We start from the raw sequence: 19,698 nt of genomic DNA on the forward strand, positions 1-19,698 counted from the left end.
TATATTGTTGTAGTAACTGTTTTCATCAGAAAAGAATGTCTTGCATTGTTCTTATTGTACGTTGTTATTATCATCATCTGAGCAATTTTGTGTGTTGTGTATGTTATTGGATTATTATTCCATGTAATTTGAGTTTGCAAAAAATAAATTTCAGTAATCTACAATAATTGATCGACAATCAAAAATTTATGTCAAAAGCATCGCCAAAAAAAAAATCAGGTGGCTAATTTCCTGGTTCGAAAAGGGCCACTATTCACTAGTCATAATGAAGAAAGTGTTCGCTACTCATAATATATTATAAGGACGAATGTTCATTAAGTTTGTTATTCATCAACATTGCTGCTTTATTAATCGTGCAAGCAACTTTTATGTATAGTAATTAGCTTTTATTGTGTCTATGCCTCAACATTCATAATAAACCCTTTATCAGGTTAGTGATGTGTAATACATCTTTATACCATCTTATAATAACGTTGCATACATTTTTTAAACACTCATAGCATTTTCATTTTTTGCATACCCATATACTGGCAAACAAAATAAGGAAATCATTAGAACACAAAATTAACACTACAGTATTCAAAATATATATAGAAAAAAAGTTGCTTTGCCCTTCAAAATAGTTTCTGTAGGGTTCCAATTAGAGAGATATCTAGAGTTCTACTCTAGTATTATATTCGTTGGTGGTTTCAATACGTTTCTTTTTAACAGAACAGAATTTATCCTACTCAACTAGGCTTTCGAAATCTTAATCTATTTCCTTGGTTTTCAAAATTAATTATAGCACAAGGTTACTATTAAAAGCAGTGAAATTTGAACTAAGACAAGTTGAATAGGAAATTTTGAAAATGCCCCCCTCCCCACTTTTTGGCAGAAAATATATAATGTCTATGCAGATTTTGTGTGATCGGAAAGGAATGCTAGTGGCCCCACTGAGTCGCTTCTAGAACGAGAGATTTTTGTGTATTCAGCCAAAAAATATCTATACACAATGGACATGAGATCACCGTTCTAATTTTTTTGCCTCTTGCAATACACAGCAGACAACCTTTTTTTTTTACCAGGAATTTGAAATAAAGGGGGTGGGGGTGGGGCCACAGAGAGGGGATTTTAGAGATGGAGAGTTAGACAACCACAACCTAATGGTTGGGGCTGAGGTTTGAAATGTTATGCCTATGATGTCTCAAGGTGGCCGGAACTTGTACTTTTAAACTTAAAGTTGAATGCAATTCTCTTTTTTTTTTTTTTTTCTTATTTTCTTTTAATTATTTTATATATAAATTTTGGAGGGGAAAAGGTGCAGGCCAGTGTTGTATCTTTTTCATTTATGTGATCTTCAATTAACTTTTGCTAGAACAATAGATGCTATAAATCTTGTGCCTAAATTGGAATTATTTTAGGCAGATGCAAAAACACCCCTATTTTAAATAAATGGTATTGCTCGTTTTTTTTTTGTTTTTTTTTTTGCATTAATAGCAGTAAATTTTAAAATTTAAATGTAATTACTCTATTCTCTATCCAAGTGCTGAGGAATGCCACTATATTTCAGGGTAAACATTATAAAAAATGTGTTTAATTGTTAAAATCTTAAAATAATAATTTTGAAAATTTCAATATCATACAGTATAAGTTTTGATTATATGATTTGATAAAAATTTGAACTCAATGCAGTTTTTGTTTACCTATCTTAGAATTTTGATAACCATATTCTGATAACACAGCTTTAACAAGATTGCATTGCCCAAAGTTTATTGTTCATTTTTCACTTATATTAGATCCAATTAACATGGTTTTGCAAGAACAAATCATTTAAGGTGTTCCAATGTTATACCCCTCCAAACTTTGGCCTAAATTGAAATTTTCAAAATATGCAGAAACACCCCTTTTTCTAATAATAGTATGGTCCATTTTTGCCACCCATCCGCATTTTTATGTTTTTTGTTTGTAAAGATGTCTTCAGTTTATATAATGGTCAGGTAAATTTTTCTCATTCTTATTTACAGTAAATAGGCCTAGTATGTGTGTACTCATATACACTGAAAAAATTTAGTTAGTAGTTGCATACAAATTCTTTTTTTCAGGAATTGATTTGGGGTTGTGGGTGGTGTAAAGACTCCTGACTCCGCCCCCTCCCCTCAGATCTGCCAATGAAAAAACTTCGTAAATTGCAAGGAAAAGCGATTTACATACAACAAGTACTAAAGCCCCTATCGCACTGGACTTAATTTGGTCAAATTAACCGAGTCACTGACTAAATTGACCAAAAAAAATACAATCCGAACGTCGGTTATAATTTTCTCAGGGTTAAATTAACCAAGCCGAATGGTTAATTTTACCGACCACGCTGATCAAGAAGTCCAATCCGAACGTGCAACACGGTTAAAACTTCTTCCATGTTGACACTCGAACAGAACCGGAAGTTGAAGTCACAAACTAGCGCCCTCAATAATATTTTTTTATACACAAGGCAAGACACAAGGTTAAATCTTGGTAAAACCAAAACCAGAGGTATTATTGAGAAGGAGATCACTCGAAAAAGCTACGCGCAGGCAGCGCTATGCAAATGAACCAAGATCAAAGCTGCCGCAGCGCGTGAAGAACGTTTGCGCAATGCCTTTGAAGTCCCATGTGTTCCCCGCCATCAAATTTTCAGCAGGTATAGTTTATCAAAAAATTGAGCATAGCGAAATGGAGAGCACCTTCTTTTCTCGATGCGCACTACATACAGTCAATCACTATGGCTGCGCAATCGTTTACATTGTGAAGCTGATACATTTATCTCTCATAAAATATCAAACATATTAATATTTTCCACCAAAAAAAGTTTTGAATTTAATGGAACATTTACGTGACCTTCCTTTAAAAGTATAGTATATTGGCCAAAATTCGCTAATTCTAATTTTAACAGATATTAATTATTAAATGATTGAGGATTATAATAAACTAAGTCATTTTAGAGTTAACGAGGGTTAACTATTCGAAAAATCAATCTAAAATCTGAGTATTTTTCAGTTTTACGCTGACTTAGCCTTATAGTCGAACCAATCGATCTTTAGACAAAATTATAATGAACACAGAAGTAATTTTAAAAATAAATATTTTACGGAATCCGTTCCTGAAATATACAAATAATAACATACCAAAAATCCGAAAAAATCTAATCAGGGGAACTGTTCATTATAAAGATATTTAATGGGTTAAAATGAAACGCTTTATTGCACAACTGTTCTGCTGGAAGCGTATAAATGCATGTTGTTGCCAAGTTGTTGCTAACGAAAAAATTAACAGCAACAAGTACCAAGGAGTACACACACTCGTCGTTCGTTGACGAATCGGTGGAATCCCAATCAAATCAATGAAATCTCGTGTGTTGTATTTGTGTGTTCCCAAATGGGCGGAGCTAAAGAAGTGGAGATTCATTGGTCCTTCTCAATAATACCTCAAATAGAACTAAATTTAATAACTTGTGATGGCCATATATATTATAATAGCCCTACTAAGACTACTAGGACTACCTAAAATGTCACCGGATGTGACAGTAAAACAGTTTCAATGGATTGTATTTAACAGTTTTTTATTCTTAAATATATTTGTAAAATATCATGCGATATTCTTTCTAAGATTGAATTATTTTCGAGAGCTCTGAGCTGTCCGGCGTCTGTTCATTTAATGTCCTCCTTCGACTACCAGTCTGCGCTTCAGAACTCTGCCGCCAGCACAGATTTGTGATAAGGTGGTTGCTATTGTGTCGGTGTGTTGTAGTATAGTTATGGATACCATGATCTACAACTAATTTTATCCTTAGTTTCTGTGGAGACGATTCACAAGAAATAGTTGGCTTTACATGAGGATCGTAAGAGTGGAGTTAAATAGCTCAGTGGTTAATATGCTTGCCTTCTGATCCCAGGATCTTGTGTTCAATCCCTGCCACAGCAGGAAATTTCTCACGACGAAAAACAACCCCACACCTTAAGCCTCGTATACAGCATCATTCTCATTAAGTGGCGAGTGCACATGTTGCTGGATGTGAAGGAAAAAAAAGTTCCAGGGACATGGTATTATGTGGACGCTTGTACTGACCAGTGTGAATTTATGCAATAATGTATAGAAGCACCTAAGTGCCATTCGACTTGACGACTTGTCAAGATAATTATGTTGTCAAGTCGACATAATATACATATCATGTTGACATGAAGAAGAAAAATGATTTGACGGAAGTTAATCATGAATACGCTCACGAATATTTGTGGATATATTACCAATGAAATTAAACTGTACCGTTAGAAGTCTTGGATAATCAAGAGAAATTTTGCAACTGCGCTTACGAAATCGTTTGCTTGTAGCTACAGTAGCCCGTTTTCGAATACCTGTTTTACAGTGTGCTGCGTTTGACGTCCTTTGAGGGAAAACCCCTTTAACTCTCGTGAGGGCGTAAACCAGAAAAAGATCGTTATGAAAAATTATTCCTATCGAGATCAACATAAGCACTACCATAAGATTTCAGGTATGTTTCTTTTTCTTGAGAAGAGTGTGTATCTAGTGCTGTCCTAATACACATGCGCATGAGTGTAAAGTATTAATGCTTTAATCGTATTTATATTCTCAACAACAATATCTCAATGGCCGGCCCAGTTGATTAAGGCGTCTGCATAGACAGCAGAAGGTCCCGGGTTCGGAACCTGGTTGTGGGGAAACAACTTTTTTCACACACAGATTTAACAATCAAAGCGTATGTAATTATACTATAGCATTACTGCAAGATGGTTTAGATTTTACCTCTATTATATCATGATATTAATTTTTTTTAAATAGTATCTTTTGGAGATCCTGTCTTGTCGTCAATTGCTTTTAAGGAAAGGGCATGTCATTAATATCTGTTATTTGTCATGCATCAATGACTTTAATAGTGCTGTTCAATTGCACATGCCCATGGGCGTGATGCATTAAGTTGCTTTAATCGGATTTGAATTCCCAACAGAGCCTCAATTGGTTAAAACTTCTTCACAGACAGCAGAATATCCCGGGTTCGAATTCCGGTTGGGATAACATTTTTTTTTTGCACTCCAGATTATATTCCTCTTCTTTAACGTTCAAAATTTATATATAGGCCTAATTATATATACCATTAGCAAGACGGGTTAGAGTTAGGTCTATATATAATGGTAATAAGTGAAATGTTATTTGCGTAACGGATTTGCCACACCGAAAAGAGCAATTACAGGCGCGGATCCAGCGAAGACCCATAAGGGCCCGTGGAACCCCCACCCACAAGTTTTCGCCTCAGTCAATGGGGCTTCATCAGGTGAGTGAAGTGTTACACAAGATACAACAAATATACATGGACATCACAAAATGCACTCATATTCACAAGGATTTATACCATTACTTGTTACTTGATTATCTTCATATTTATTCACGATTTATCTATAAACCATTATGCTGTTACGGTGCTTAACAACTTTTAACACCTCCATTGTTCCAGGTAGACTAGCTTCTATTGCCAACTAATTTAATTTACTTCCTTGTTTCTGTATCCAATCAGATTTATTGTTTATCATATATTTTTATCTGTTATCGAATCATATCATTTTTTGATGTCCATGTATGCTATCTTAATTGTGTAAGACTTCACTCACCAGATGAAGCCCCATTGATTGGGGCGAAAGCTTGTGAAATAAATTCATCGTTAGTCAAAAAAGTGCTACCTTTTCATTTGTTTCATTGGTATACACTACTTTTTTTGTTTTATCTTATAATGATCACTACCGTTATAGTAATCCAACAGAGTTAACATTGGAATACGAAAACTTGATTTCACTATCATTAAGGCCCGATCATTGCACCACCACCTTCAGCAAATTACGCAACGCAATGAATAATAGTAAATCACTTGAAAGTAACTTTTGATTTGGAGATACACCTTCACTGGTGTTAATTACAGATGATAATAATACCATACCATGCGTTGTAATAAACGTTCTTGTTCGTGTTAACTTGTCAAGAAAGATCGTTTTCAACTTTAAGTTTGCGATTATGTGTTGTAGCTCTAGGTAACAAATGATTCTCCTTTTTAATTAGGCCTATTATTACTATTATGGTGTTAGCGCTTCCATATCAAATTACCACTGTCATTTTGCTTAAAAAAACAAGTGGGTCTATTTTCATATATACCTCGGTTATGGAATACAATACCATGGACTTAGGGGAATACGAAAATTAACACCCAGTAGGCCTACGAAAAAAGAGACCTAATTTCTTGTCACAGTCAAGTAACCACACTTAAGTGTCATTACACTTAGTGCATTTGAAAACAGGTAGGCCCGTTTCTAAATTAATTGAATTTATACAGGCACATTAATCGTTTCACATTCCATCATACTGAACTACTCCATATTTTTTTTTTCATTCTCAAGGGAAATAAGAACAATACACTATAGTTGTACAGTATTGTATTTTTGTTCCCAGGAGAATCGGTTGAAATTGTTTTTGACACAATGCCTACATTACATTAGAACAGGATGACGTGTTCAAAATTCAATTGTTGTCGCTACACTCGGTTTACCTGAATTCATGGGAACAGATAATGGCCTGTATTTTCACAAGTTTCTGTTTACCGCTGGTGCCTTGGTCTGTTGTCTCAGATACAATAGATTACAGTGTGCTTTGTAAACATTTATTTAATGGTCGCATCATCACATGGGAAATACGAATGGGGAAATGTTGTTGAACTAATGCCTAAACTAATGAACTAATTCATAAAACGGGCGAAAATTACTTTCTCAGGTTCTCAGCTAGACGCGACCCATCGAACCACAGTGGTAAAATAAATAATATCAATAGGCCTATAACTTTTAATTACTCATTCAACGGAACTACATAAGTTATAAAAGTAGGTGGAGCTGTATTATTTACGTATACTATATACAGATAATTATTTTATCTGCAATACCTTACAGATCGAAAAACATCAATGATTAACAGACGTTTTACTACAAAAATTTGTAAATTTGCTGCCAAAAAGATATAGACATAAACAAATTTAATTGGCGAGAAAAAAATTGTATTGTTATAATTTTCAGCTGTAAGCCAAGCGCAGCTAAATGAGCAAAAATAAAGCCGCAAGTTGTGAATTAACATGAAACGGCACCCACTCCCCCCGCACATCTCCTGGATACGCAAATTGTTGAAAACATATTATTGAAAAGGAAAGTATGATTTCCATGAAATCACTGATTGTATACCGCGTAGTTATCCCGCCGTTCGGGAAGCTCTCAGTTTTAGGGCTGGCCGCATGTCCCCTCTCCTCACAGGGTAGAGCCACTGTCCCGTCGGGGGAAAGACACAATACCCTTTCAAATCCCTAAATTGTCGGATTTACTGTGGCCTCGTCCATAGGCCCTCTCCCACATGCTCCCCGATTCGGCCGACCAATCACCGTTGGCAAAAACTGCGATGTCATGTAGGCCTATTGAATTGAAAAAATCGATAACTTGGATATGGAAACTTTGTTTTCATACAACTGTTAAAAAGTCGCATTTTTTTTCCATTCGATGCTCAACGCAGATGGCTTTTTACTGTCCATCTCCAAGCCATTCTAATCTGTCTTTACTCTTTGATGATTGACAGTTTTTAAATAGGTTTTACAATATTATATCATGTAATGCTATTTGAAACGTAATTTTGACTAAATTTGAATTTAGTTTTAAAAAGCAATTTCCTCTGATTTTCAACTGTCAACTTAGGCAGCGTCCAACTATGAGTTACAGTCGATGTGGGCATGAGGATATACACACTATGTCTCTAGATTTCTGATGGCCGTATTGTTTGTTTAATATCATATTTATTTTATTTATACACGTCATTTTTTTTAGTAATTATAAGTGCAATAAGTCAGCAAGATAATAATAATAATAATAATAATAATAATAATAATTATAACAAAAATAATAATAATAATTATAAAAATTATTATTTATTATTATTATTAAGATAATATTTTTATGTAACAAAATAATTTAATTATTTAACTGTTAACAACTAAGATTTTTTTTTTTTGTAAATGTTATTTTTTATAAGCAATTCTGATATTTGATTTGATTTGAATGATGGTTTTTATATGTTTTGAATATGCAATAAATACTTCAAATTGAAATTAAAGTATTGGTATTGGCTTTGCCAATGTATTAAACTCCCTTCACACCTATCATCACTGGATCTAAAAGAATCATTAAAGGAGGAACAGTAGCCATGAATAATTTTAAAACCAAGTGTGAGTGTTTTATCTGTGAATACATCTTCTCTACATAAAATGCCTAATACTATTTATCTGTATGAATATAAAGCGTCCCTTGCTTTTTTCTATAAATAATAATTCTAGTGGCCTTCCTCTGTAGGTCTACTCTACTCAGGCCTATGTTAGAATTGTCTTGACGTCGTGGCCCGTATCCCATACGGGCTTATTTACTGTCTCTAAAGGCGCGTCCGTATATATTTTTTTTCTGTACGAAACATTTACATAATGTAACTCCACTCGACTCGAAAATCTCATATTGCAGAATTCAGGAGGTCCAAAGGTCATCATTTAAAGATAAAACTTCAGATACGTTGCTGTTGATTTAAAAAAAAATACATTGATGACGTTACTATTCTAATAACTAATGAACAGTTTTATATTGTACATTTTCATTAACATATGATATTTGATTGAGCCGCAGGAGTAATAAAAAATGTTGGGCCTATTTGAACTTTAGTTACATATTGTGAAAAAATGTGTTTTTTAGTTTGGCCCCTAATTTCATACATTACATCATTTATATAATGCTATTTCATGAAGATCAGAGCGCTTTGCTTCTTTGTATTTTTTTTTAGTAATAAACTATATATGCTTATATATTATTATTAGTAGTATTTTTTAATGTTAATTATATTAAAAGGCATGTCATGTACAATTGTACCTTACTTTAAACTACAGCAAGTTTAGGTTACGGTATGTAATTTTGTATGTTACATTACTTTAGGTATTTTCTTTGAGTATCGCTGATATATAAATGGTATAGTTCAATTACATATTACCGTCATAATATTAGCCTACTGTCAATATATGAAAGACTCAATGTTCATTTTCATTTATTTAATAATGAATCGTATTCATGCTGTAGCCAGGATTTTTCAAACAGTGTGGCACAATATCAGGGTCGACCCAATTTACGCGTAAATTAAAAATGTGGACCTATTTTCTTAAATGTTAACCCATTATCTGGTCCCATTTCTTAAGACGACCCAATTTAGGCAAAATAGGCCTATGAGAAATCTGGACCAATTTTTTCTGCTTATATCTACTTCACCGCCTAACCTGTGGTCTAATTTTATAAACACAACAGCACAGATGAAAGGGATCAACTGAATCACAGGGCGAACGTTAGCCGCACATCGGTAACCAATAATGCTATTAATCTAATAAATATTTTTTTTTTTTTTGCTCAACTTACCTACGATAAAAAAAAAATGTATACGGTACAAGCAGATTTTCCCCGCTTGATTTAGTAGTGCTGCCCTCTGTTCCTGACTCTTTTAGGGGTTTTCCCTAACGTCATAGTAAATAGACATGGCCGGCTGTTAGCGATCGAAAGGAAACCAGCAATTGTTTTCTGTCAGTGAGTGATGTACTTGGATGGACGAAAATAGCGGGGATGAGAATATCGATTTAAGTGAGAGTATTTATCACAAATATTAATTTACATAATAAATAAATTTGAATACAATTCTAAGGAATGATTTTTTCAAGAAACATCTAGCAGTACAACCAGTGATGCTAGGCCTAGGTCTGAACACGATTTGTGTCGGGTTCGGTCATGTACACAGACCCCCCTCCCCCTCTAATATTTCAATACCCCTACCTCCATTTCCTCTACTACATATGTAGTCGTTTTCCTCCATTCGTAGCACCTTCTCCATTTACTAGCTGTAGTGAAACATATCCTAGGCCCAGTAGTCCACCCTAGTTAGAAATAGACCAGTAGGCCTAGATCTGGACTTACCCGCTATGGGGATGGGAAGCGCTAAAGGGCGTTTCTGAAATTAGGGCCTCAATTGTCTTTGTGCTTTGTGGCCTTGGGCATAAAAAAAATATACTCATAATAAACTTGAAACAGGGGCTCCAAGTTGGAAGAAATCCCTTTCGGGAGATCTCTTCACGTTTATTCAATGAATCACATTTTATATTGCGGTAGAAAACAATATATTTCAAGTAATATTTTATATTTTCAACCATAGGAATTTTATTAGTGAAAAAAACATTTTAATATAGGCCTACAAATTGCAATTTTGGCACTCGTGACTTTTGACCTAGGTCAAAAGGTCAAGTTTTTTTTTTACAATTTTTCGGTATGACCAAACATTACCTCCACCAAACTAAACAACAATATAGTATTCAATGAAGATGGTGATAACACAAAATTAAAATTACATAATTGAGATTTTTCAATCCATCTCCAATTTCTTGAAATAATTTAATAATAATAATTAAAATTACTTACGGCATGCATGTTATTTAGTATGGGGTTAACCCCATAAAATATGCCATCATGGTAATCAATACCAATATAGGGTTGACAGAACCGTAACATTCCACGAAGAAATACTCGTCGACTGATCTCAACATGCGAGAACAAAAATTGGTGAATACTATAAGAAAGAGAGTTACGTTAACAATCTATTTTGGTAGACTGCAGTATACAATTTGTAAAAACCAATCTTGTGCACTCTGTAAAGTTGATGAAGGCCAGAGGACCGGCTGAAATTTTCATTCGAAAATAAATACAGTGTTTGATATGCCTTGATGTATTTTTTTTTCAACGACTGGTATATAACTTGAATGACATACATGGATTTACAATGATAGGGCCTATACAGTTTTATAAACCCTTTAGAAACAACATATTTACTTACCAGTTAAAAGGAACTTTAACTTGGATGAAGGGACTAGTATTAATCTGAAAATAAAAACAAGCTTTAGTTTAGTTTTACTAGAATAGTTGGAATATATATTGGTAACACTTAAAACCGCTTTAAATGGTCTTGATTTGACTATTAGAAGTACAATCTCCAACACATAAAACAAGTATTTTCAAACTGGAGCATGATAAATTGTGTAGGCCTGATCATGGGGGAAAAAACTAACAAGAGGCTTTTAGAGCCTATTGTTAGAATTACTATCAGAGTTTGTGAAACACTTGTTTGAAATCTTCTTCAGTTACTTAAAAAAAAAAATTAAATTTAGGAAAATTATTTTATTATTTCATATTTCATATATTACATATTGTGTCCAGTATACATGAGTACATTTTGTTTTATTAATACCAACAATATCTGTTAATACATAGGCCTATTGTTTATTGTAGTTCATTGTATGCTTCCATCATGCATAATTCTTTCAGATTTTCAGAATTACTATTACTTTTACTTTTTAAAGTATTTTTTTTGTTTTTTTTTTTGTTTTTCAAACTGTGTACATCGTGACTTTACATAATTTATACTTTTATTCATTGTATAAAATAGATCGCATACTTGTTTCTATACATTTTCAACATTTCTTATATACACAGAAGAAAAATCACACATCTTGTTGGACGCCCGAAGATTATTGTGTAGAGGATATATTAATCATATTCGTTATGAATTATTTCCAATTAAAAAAAAGAAAAACTTACTCTGTTACTCAGGGCTCCTACTTTCCAAACAAAGCCCTGGAAGTCAGCTCCAACCGCTATTGGAACGCAAAAAACTTTACAGCCAAGAAGTAGGGCTACGTTATTCACCGATAAATTCACACAGACAAATGGGACTAGGAACACGATGAGTATTGGGAGTACTTCAACAAAATGTTGTACAACATCCATCTTTACCCTAGAGTTAAAATTAATACATTTTACTCTTTCGTTACAGATGAGTAATATCAACTTTGCTATTTATATTTCTTTTTAAAAAAAATTTATAGCTTACGCTTTAAATAATGTTTTTCTGTAAAGTAGGTTTTGCTAGAAAAAAAAAATCATATTAAGAAATATATTAAACACCTAAAATGTGCATAATTATGATTTGGGTTTAAGATCACTAGTTTTATAAACTTGTCCATCTTTACACTGTTGGTTACTGTTTTTACTTATAAAAATGAAAACAAAATAAATTTTGGTAAAACTGTAAAAGCAGAGACAAAAATTACGTCATGAGTTTTGAGCAATGTTTGCATCGGTATATTGCCAAATAAGCAAGAAAAAAATTTGAAAGTTGTACATTGTATTCTTTTGTGTACCTTTTGTTGGTATTTATGAAGTGTTTGTGAAGATAATTATGTGTGTGTATGTGTAACCGACATCTGCCAAAATAGAAAATGTCATCTAGGCCTATTTATCACACATGTCAGGCTTTCATCTTTCGTTCATGATGATGGTGAATTCAATTTTGTAATGCCTCTTACCATACTTTCTTTAGAATGTAGCTTTTTTCTGCAACTTGTGTGCATGCATGATAATTAAACCCAAAGTCTCTCAAGTATCTATTATATTGTTTTTAAATGTTTTTTTTAAAACCTTTTAAGCTTTGTAATCCAGTCTGTAGATGAATCAGATCAGATAAATAATGTTGTATTGTATTAATTTACAGCATCTTTCTAGAACAAACTGTGCCTACCAACGTATCATAATAAACACATAAATGCAGTACCAAATACTAAATGGTAATACTAGAAATTTTATGGAACAGTTTGAATGTGTTCCATAGGCGTCTAATCCAATGACTGGGGGTAGTAATGTGAAACGCTTAAAGGCGTAGTTGGCATTAAGCGCTATATAAATATAACATATTTTTATTATTATTAAAATCAGTCATTATAAAATTATTATAAATCAAAATTGAAGTTTAGCAAAATTTGGAAAAATATTAAAAAAACATCACATACAAAATGCATAACAATATAAAAAGCAGAATAGAGAATTAAATCAATTATTGTCAATTTAATTGAGGTTTTAGTCATTACCGGTAATTTATACATATAAATATATATTTCATTTGATAATTGTATAAATAAACCACAAATAAGGACTTTATGAATGTATCTATTAACATAAGAAATTCAGAAAAAACAGAGACGTTAGCCATAAATATATTAAAGAACAATAACGCTTTCCGTCTTCTGACATCGCGCGTCTCATTATCTCTTTCCACCTGGTTCGATCCGCTGCGATTAAGTGCATGGACCAAATATTAACATGGTCCTTAATTTCATTTTAATGCTAGCATTCCATGTAGTAACTGGCCTCCCTATTATAGCGACCAACAATTGGTCGCCTGACTGATCTGCTATCCTCGATTAGGGCCTTTCGTGCAGGTGCGTTATTATTATCTAGTCTTAAAATGTGTCCCAGAAAGTTTAATCTTTGTTTAATGGCTCTGCTCCATCTTTCCGTGTCTGTTCTACCGTACAACTGTGTATTTGAATTATTGTCAGGCCAGCGAATGCCTAATGTCTGCCTTAGACATTTTCTTTGGAATGTGTCAATTTCTTCGTCAAGTGTTTGTTCAGGGTCCTATGGTTAAAAATGTGCACTAAATGGCCAGTATTTTTCTGTTATTAATGTCTAGCTTGGTGTTAAATTTGCTGCCCAGGTACTTGCACGATTTCTACCTGCGTCTACATCTATCGCCAGGATATATATTTTCAGTTTTTGTTTCATTTATGTGTGCGTTGCCTGGTGATGGTAACGGTGGTGGGAGAAATTGTGTTGCGCCGCTGAGAGCATCTCAGCCAGATATACTATGGACAGGATTGGACTTAAACAGTCACCTTTTAGCACCCCAACTTTGGTTTTGAACCCTTCCGCAACCCCTTTTCCTATTCTGACTCTTAAAGCTACGTCCTCTATAAGGATCTTAATAATATTAAGTTCATCCTCGTCAAACATCCTCTCTAGGATTTATATAAGCCTGCACCTCCCAACCGTATCAAATGTGCTACTCATGTCTAGTATGAGTAACACCAATCTGTACTTAGATAAGGTAATGGCCTTCTGAGCAAGTACTGCTGTTCAGCAATACCTCTACCACCTTGAGATGCTGCTTGTGTCATGGGTATACGTTGGATATTAATTTGGCTTCTATCCTATTTAGGATGCAGATGTCAAGCACTTTTCTAACGATATTAAGTAGGATTGTTGGCCTCGTTTAAGTGTTCCTTTTTCCTTCCCAGTGGTTTCTGCAGTAGTATAAGAATTCCCTCCCTAATTTCTTTTGGAAGTTAACTTTTTTGTCATTTCATTAAATAAATTTGCGAAAATGGAAGCATTTGCTTTCCTCCTGGGTTCTTATTACTTTTTGTGTTATTTCATAACGGCTTCCCTGACTTCCACCCCTGTAAAAGGAGTATTCTCGCAACTTTTCCTACTCTTATGCTACCATTGCTAAGTTCATTATACACTTGTTTGAAGTTTCTGACAGCTCAAGGTACACTTTGTTTGAGTCATCTTTAATTTTTCTATGTCTTCAATTTGCTTTTCTATTTTGGTATTTCTCTCCGTTTCAAGCTTATCGTGTATATTTGTTTAAGTATCTTATTTTTTGCCATCCTGAGTACTTCTTTTTGATTTCTATCATTACGTAATTGCATTCATATCGTTACGTTATTTCTGCGGCTCTTCTCAAAGTTTCTTAATTTCCTCGTTATTGCTGTTTCTATGTTATTATTATTATCACAATAATATTTCAAGTTAAATCAACTAACATTCTAAATTTTAACTCCAAAGTTAAGCTCTTTCTGCTCGAAAGTACGGTCGAATACTCGTTCGCTATTCTAAAAGCATTGGATTCTCAATTGCTTGGTTGATTCTTACAAAAATAAAAAGTCCGACGTCGTTTATTAACCAATCAACTTGATTTTTGCATATGTTGTAGGTGATAAATAAAGCTACATGTTGCCATAAAATGCCGAAAATCGGTCCAATATCAGCGGAGCTGCTACAAAAAAAACTTCGGGCGATTCGCCACATTTCTACTAAAACCGTAGCTTTTACACGGGAAAGTTGGAAAAACTTCTTTTACAAAATCAAAAAGTCCGATCAGGATAGTTTGTAACCTTATGGATTAAAATTAAGATTATTAAACCTATTATTAAATTTGGAATAGGATGAAAGAACAATCATGGCGACAATCGGACAAATAGAAGAAAAGTTATGAAGAGAAATGTGCGAAAAAATAGCGAAAATAGCTGAAAATTGAACGTTTCGAATTGAATTACTTGAATTTGCGACGATCAAACTTATCCTAATGAAAGAACACTATGCATTTATTTTAGATAGTTCATGTTCTCTTACCACATCTTAGTTTGATATATTAAAATACAAAGTAACCTTAAACTAATTGCTAAATTATCATAGGTTGAACATTTTAAATGACATAAATGCAGAGTTAAAAGTGTTTCCGCATATGATACCCAATGCTCATGAGAAATTTGAGATCAGATTTAGTATCACTCTATGCTCGTTAAAAAAAAATTGTCAAAATTCATTCAGGGGGATGCTGACAAAAGTCAAACTTTTGTCTTCAAAAATGAAACTTTTTACACCATGCCATCTATTCATCTTCAATTGTTTCTGAAAAGAAGACCATTCATGAGAAACATAAGGGCTCAAAAGCACCAACTTGTGAATTTTTTGTTATATAGTATATCATAACATGCTGCATAATTTTTACAAATTCTAATGAGATTTTGAAGCCCAAAATATGAAAGGCCATAACCACGATATCATCAGTAGGCCTATAGCTGAAATTAGTTACCATCACATATACAGAGCAACCATAGTTAGTAACCATGAGTTTACAATTCGAATCATCAATATATACACTATCCAGTGTTCAAAGACCAGATAAGGTTGGTTAATAACATGAAGCTCTTTTAACCATATTTTATAAGTCGTACATTGAATCTACTCTCAGCATATCTTTCGCATTTTTGGCCATTATCTATGCAAAAACGTTGGTGTCAGTAGTGTAAGAGGATCTTCATAAGGACATTGGTGTCTAAAATAATATTTTCCTCCACAGATTTACATTAGTCAATCTTTGGTATGAGAAATAATGCAGACCTTATCTGAGTGAAAACAATTTTAACTTAATTTATATATAATTACTAAAATTAAGCCGTAGATATACAAAAATAGACATCTTATTTATTTTATAGGCCTACTTATTTAATGGTTTAATTCATTGTGGTTTTCTAATGTAATTTTTGAGACCACGGTACTCTGACAAATGTTGGCTGATTATTTTTTCCGCCAGGCAGACGGATTCACTGTTGGTAGTCAACGCCTGCTTACAATCGTAGCCCCTCTGAAAATCATTACAATTAGTACACCACCCGTGCTGGTTCTCTAGAGCGTAGGCCTACCAAACGAAACTGAGTCATGAGAAAGTGATTTATATTAATACTATTAGAATATAATTATAAAATACGATACAATGGTGACATTAAAAGAATATAAAACACATTCAAATGATCGTACTTATACTATATACGTTGATAGATTAGTTTTGGCAGAACCATCGCTCATTCTTTTCTGCGGGGCAGACAGATTCGTTGCCTGTATCATTGATGCTTGCTAAAGCTAAACCATGAATGCTGTGCAGAATTTTCAGACACTTAACTTCATTTTATTGAATAATAAGAGAAATTCTAATTGTGTACGAATAATTTTCAACAATAATAATATAGTATAATGATAAATACCTTACAACCGCATTAGAAAATAAGTAAATAAATACGGTATGAAAAATGTTCTTACTTTGTTAGTTTTGTGATGACGATGCAAATATTCCTATAGGCCTATTTATTATATTACGCAGCATATCACAAATATGGTTACATCAGGGCCTACATATTTATATATTTAATTTATAATATATGTATATTACTATATATAAATATGTATATGTATATATATAATATATATATATAAATATATATAAATATATATATATTTATATATACAATATAGGCCCATGAACATTACTGTTATAGGCAAACCAAAGTTCAAAGGGCAGGGGTAAACCTCAAACATTCTAAAGATGTAATGGGTTTCTCAAGCTGCACATAATCTACATGTGTCCCCATGGATTTGAATCCTTGTCTGAGAAGACCTTTCTACGACAAAAAGGGTTTTTATTTTGTTTTGACATTAAGAGTATGCAGTTGCGTAGCTTTAAAACCGGGCACACACTGCGCTAGCCTGATAGAAATCTGATCAATTCTGTAAATATTCACAAAATCATCAGATAGAATCATAAAACTCTCCTGCTGGGCACTATATTCTATATCTAGAAGTAGATGAACATGCAATTTGAAGTATGATTACAAGTCACTGATTTTGTTTGCTTGTATTTAAAATACATAAGATGAGAACAAATATGTATTTTCCTCTTATGAAATTGACATCAAAGATCATGTAGTAGTTAATGAAAAGATGATATATTCATACCGAAATATTATGATAATCAACATCATCGTTCCAATAAAGTAATGATATATTACACTATTACCATCATTATTTATCTCTTAAACTTTCTCACAGTTTAAATTTTGATTTCAGCCTCAAGTCACAGAATTCCCACATGACGAATGCCAGGTCTACCTGCTCAAATAAACTCCTAGAAAGAACACAGTGTTAAAGCCATTAGGTTTCCAAAATCTGGTCATACATATACCGTAGGCCTACAAATACGGTACTAGAATATCAAAAATGACAACATAGGTAACATTTACATATTACTCATCATAGCACAAGAGAACATTCTTGTATTTGAACTTATCAATGGCGAATTTCTAAAACCTTTTTTCAATATTATTCCAGATAATGGGGCCATGTCTTATAACTGTATTAAACTTGCAAGATATGTAGTGAATGTATGGTCTATACATATTAGAGGACCTGGATCATGAATGAATAGAGTAAAATTTTTAATAAGTAATTAGAGAAGCTACTTGGAAGGAGATTTATACATAAATAAAGCAACCTGTAGCTTATAAATGTCGAACACAGTAAAGGTTTTTAATTGCCTAGCAAAGGTGATAAATGAGCAAGATAATGAGAATCTGTACAAAGACAAATAATATTTATTTGCTTTATATGTATTGATATTAAATTAATTGTTATCAGCCCAGGTTATGTTACAGGTAAAACAAGATTTGAATAAAACATCAACATTTTCAAGAAGCAAGGCATATTTGAGTCTAAAAGAATACCAATATACTTTAATTAAATAAATTTGTGATATAGGAAGTATGTTGTTTCGAACCTAAAGTTTCGTCCACAGTTATCCCAAGAAATTTAATGTGCGAAACTTTATCAATTGGGATGTTGTCAATCCGGACGCTATCAAAATTTAGATAATATGATCGATTACTGTATCTAATTCTGAAGAGAATATATATAGTTTCGTTTAATTTCGTTTTGTTTGATTTGCCTATATATGGTCATAATGTTATGTCATCATAAACATATTTAGGCATGTTACATATAATAAGAAAATATTTAAAAAAAGACCTAAATTCGATATAAATATTAACAAAACTTTCTCATTTCATTTTCCTATCTCCTCTTAATTTCCTATACCTTTTAGTGTATTCCGGTCTCTTATCATGTTCCTGCATTCCAAATTTATCACAACTCGGCCATCAATGCGTTTTCTTTCATTTTCCTCTCCCACACTTTGCTATTCTTCTGCCAATTGTTTCCCATACTCATCTGCATTTCCCAGTCTCTTTAAAATGAGAATCATTGAAATGAAAATTAAATCATATGTACAATCATAAATTAAAGTAGAAAAAATTATACGAAAAGTTTAGAAAATTTCCCCACATTTTGCTCTTTTCCTGTCCATTTTTTGCATCCTATACCTTCTCCACCCCTACTCACTATTTTTTTTCTCACTCCAACCATTTTTCTGTTGGCATCTATGAGAAATGTATAAATAGAAAGAATATAACCTGGGTATGTCATATTATACAGGCTGTGTGTGTGTGTTATAGCCTGCTGTCAGTGCTTGCTATACGTTAAAGACTCAGGCAAGGACAAATCGTTATTAGGCCTATTTATTATTTGGAATTCTTATCACTGTAAGCTTTTATCAGCTTCATGTACTAAAGTGTGTTAGCTATAATCATGTCAACATTGCTTTATGTATTATATTTAGGTAATAAGTAATGAGAGAAAAAAACAAGTGATTTATGTGTGATTAATTGAGGACTACCCACAAAAATAACAAAAACTTAATAAAGATCGTTATTGCGGGGATTTTGATATTTATAACCATTATAATGTACAAACAGTATCATACTGCAATTAATACATTGTTTATCTATGTGCTGATTCTACAGATGGTTCAGGTTAGTTTACAATTACTGTATGAATACTCATACAGTAATGTTATGGTTATTCATACAGTAATTGTAAACTGTATGAATATTTTGAGTTTTTCAAAAAATTACCAAAACAGTCAGGGTTAATAAATCCATTTCTGGTTTTTTTTTTTGCCAAATATCTAACAATTTTTCCAAGAGTCATATACAAAAAGTTGGAGCAACTTTTCCCATGGGAAAAGGAGCTACGACCATTTATATACAGGTCAATCTATTTTTAGTAACGATCAGTAGGT

The 19,698-nt window shown here is 32.9% G+C and overlaps 1 long non-coding RNA gene across 1 annotated transcript in view; it reads left to right on the plus strand.

The window, feature by feature from the left end:
- The first annotated feature begins 3,507 nt into the window (after window positions 1-3,507).
- The window catches only part of LOC117099823, a 20,124-nt gene continuing 3,933 nt past the window's right edge, over window positions 3,508-19,698 (plus strand). Inside the window, exon 1 of the long non-coding RNA XR_004444020.1 lies at window positions 3,508-4,504. This is a non-coding gene — a long non-coding RNA (uncharacterized LOC117099823). The remainder of the gene's footprint in view (window positions 4,505-19,698) is intronic.

Source organism: Anneissia japonica, unplaced genomic scaffold, assembly GCF_011630105.1.
Source record: "Anneissia japonica isolate Jap-2015-1 unplaced genomic scaffold, ASM1163010v1 scaffold287812_len73551_cov129, whole genome shotgun sequence".
In the NCBI taxonomy this organism is placed as follows: Eukaryota; Metazoa; Echinodermata; class Crinoidea; order Comatulida; family Comatulidae; genus Anneissia; species Anneissia japonica.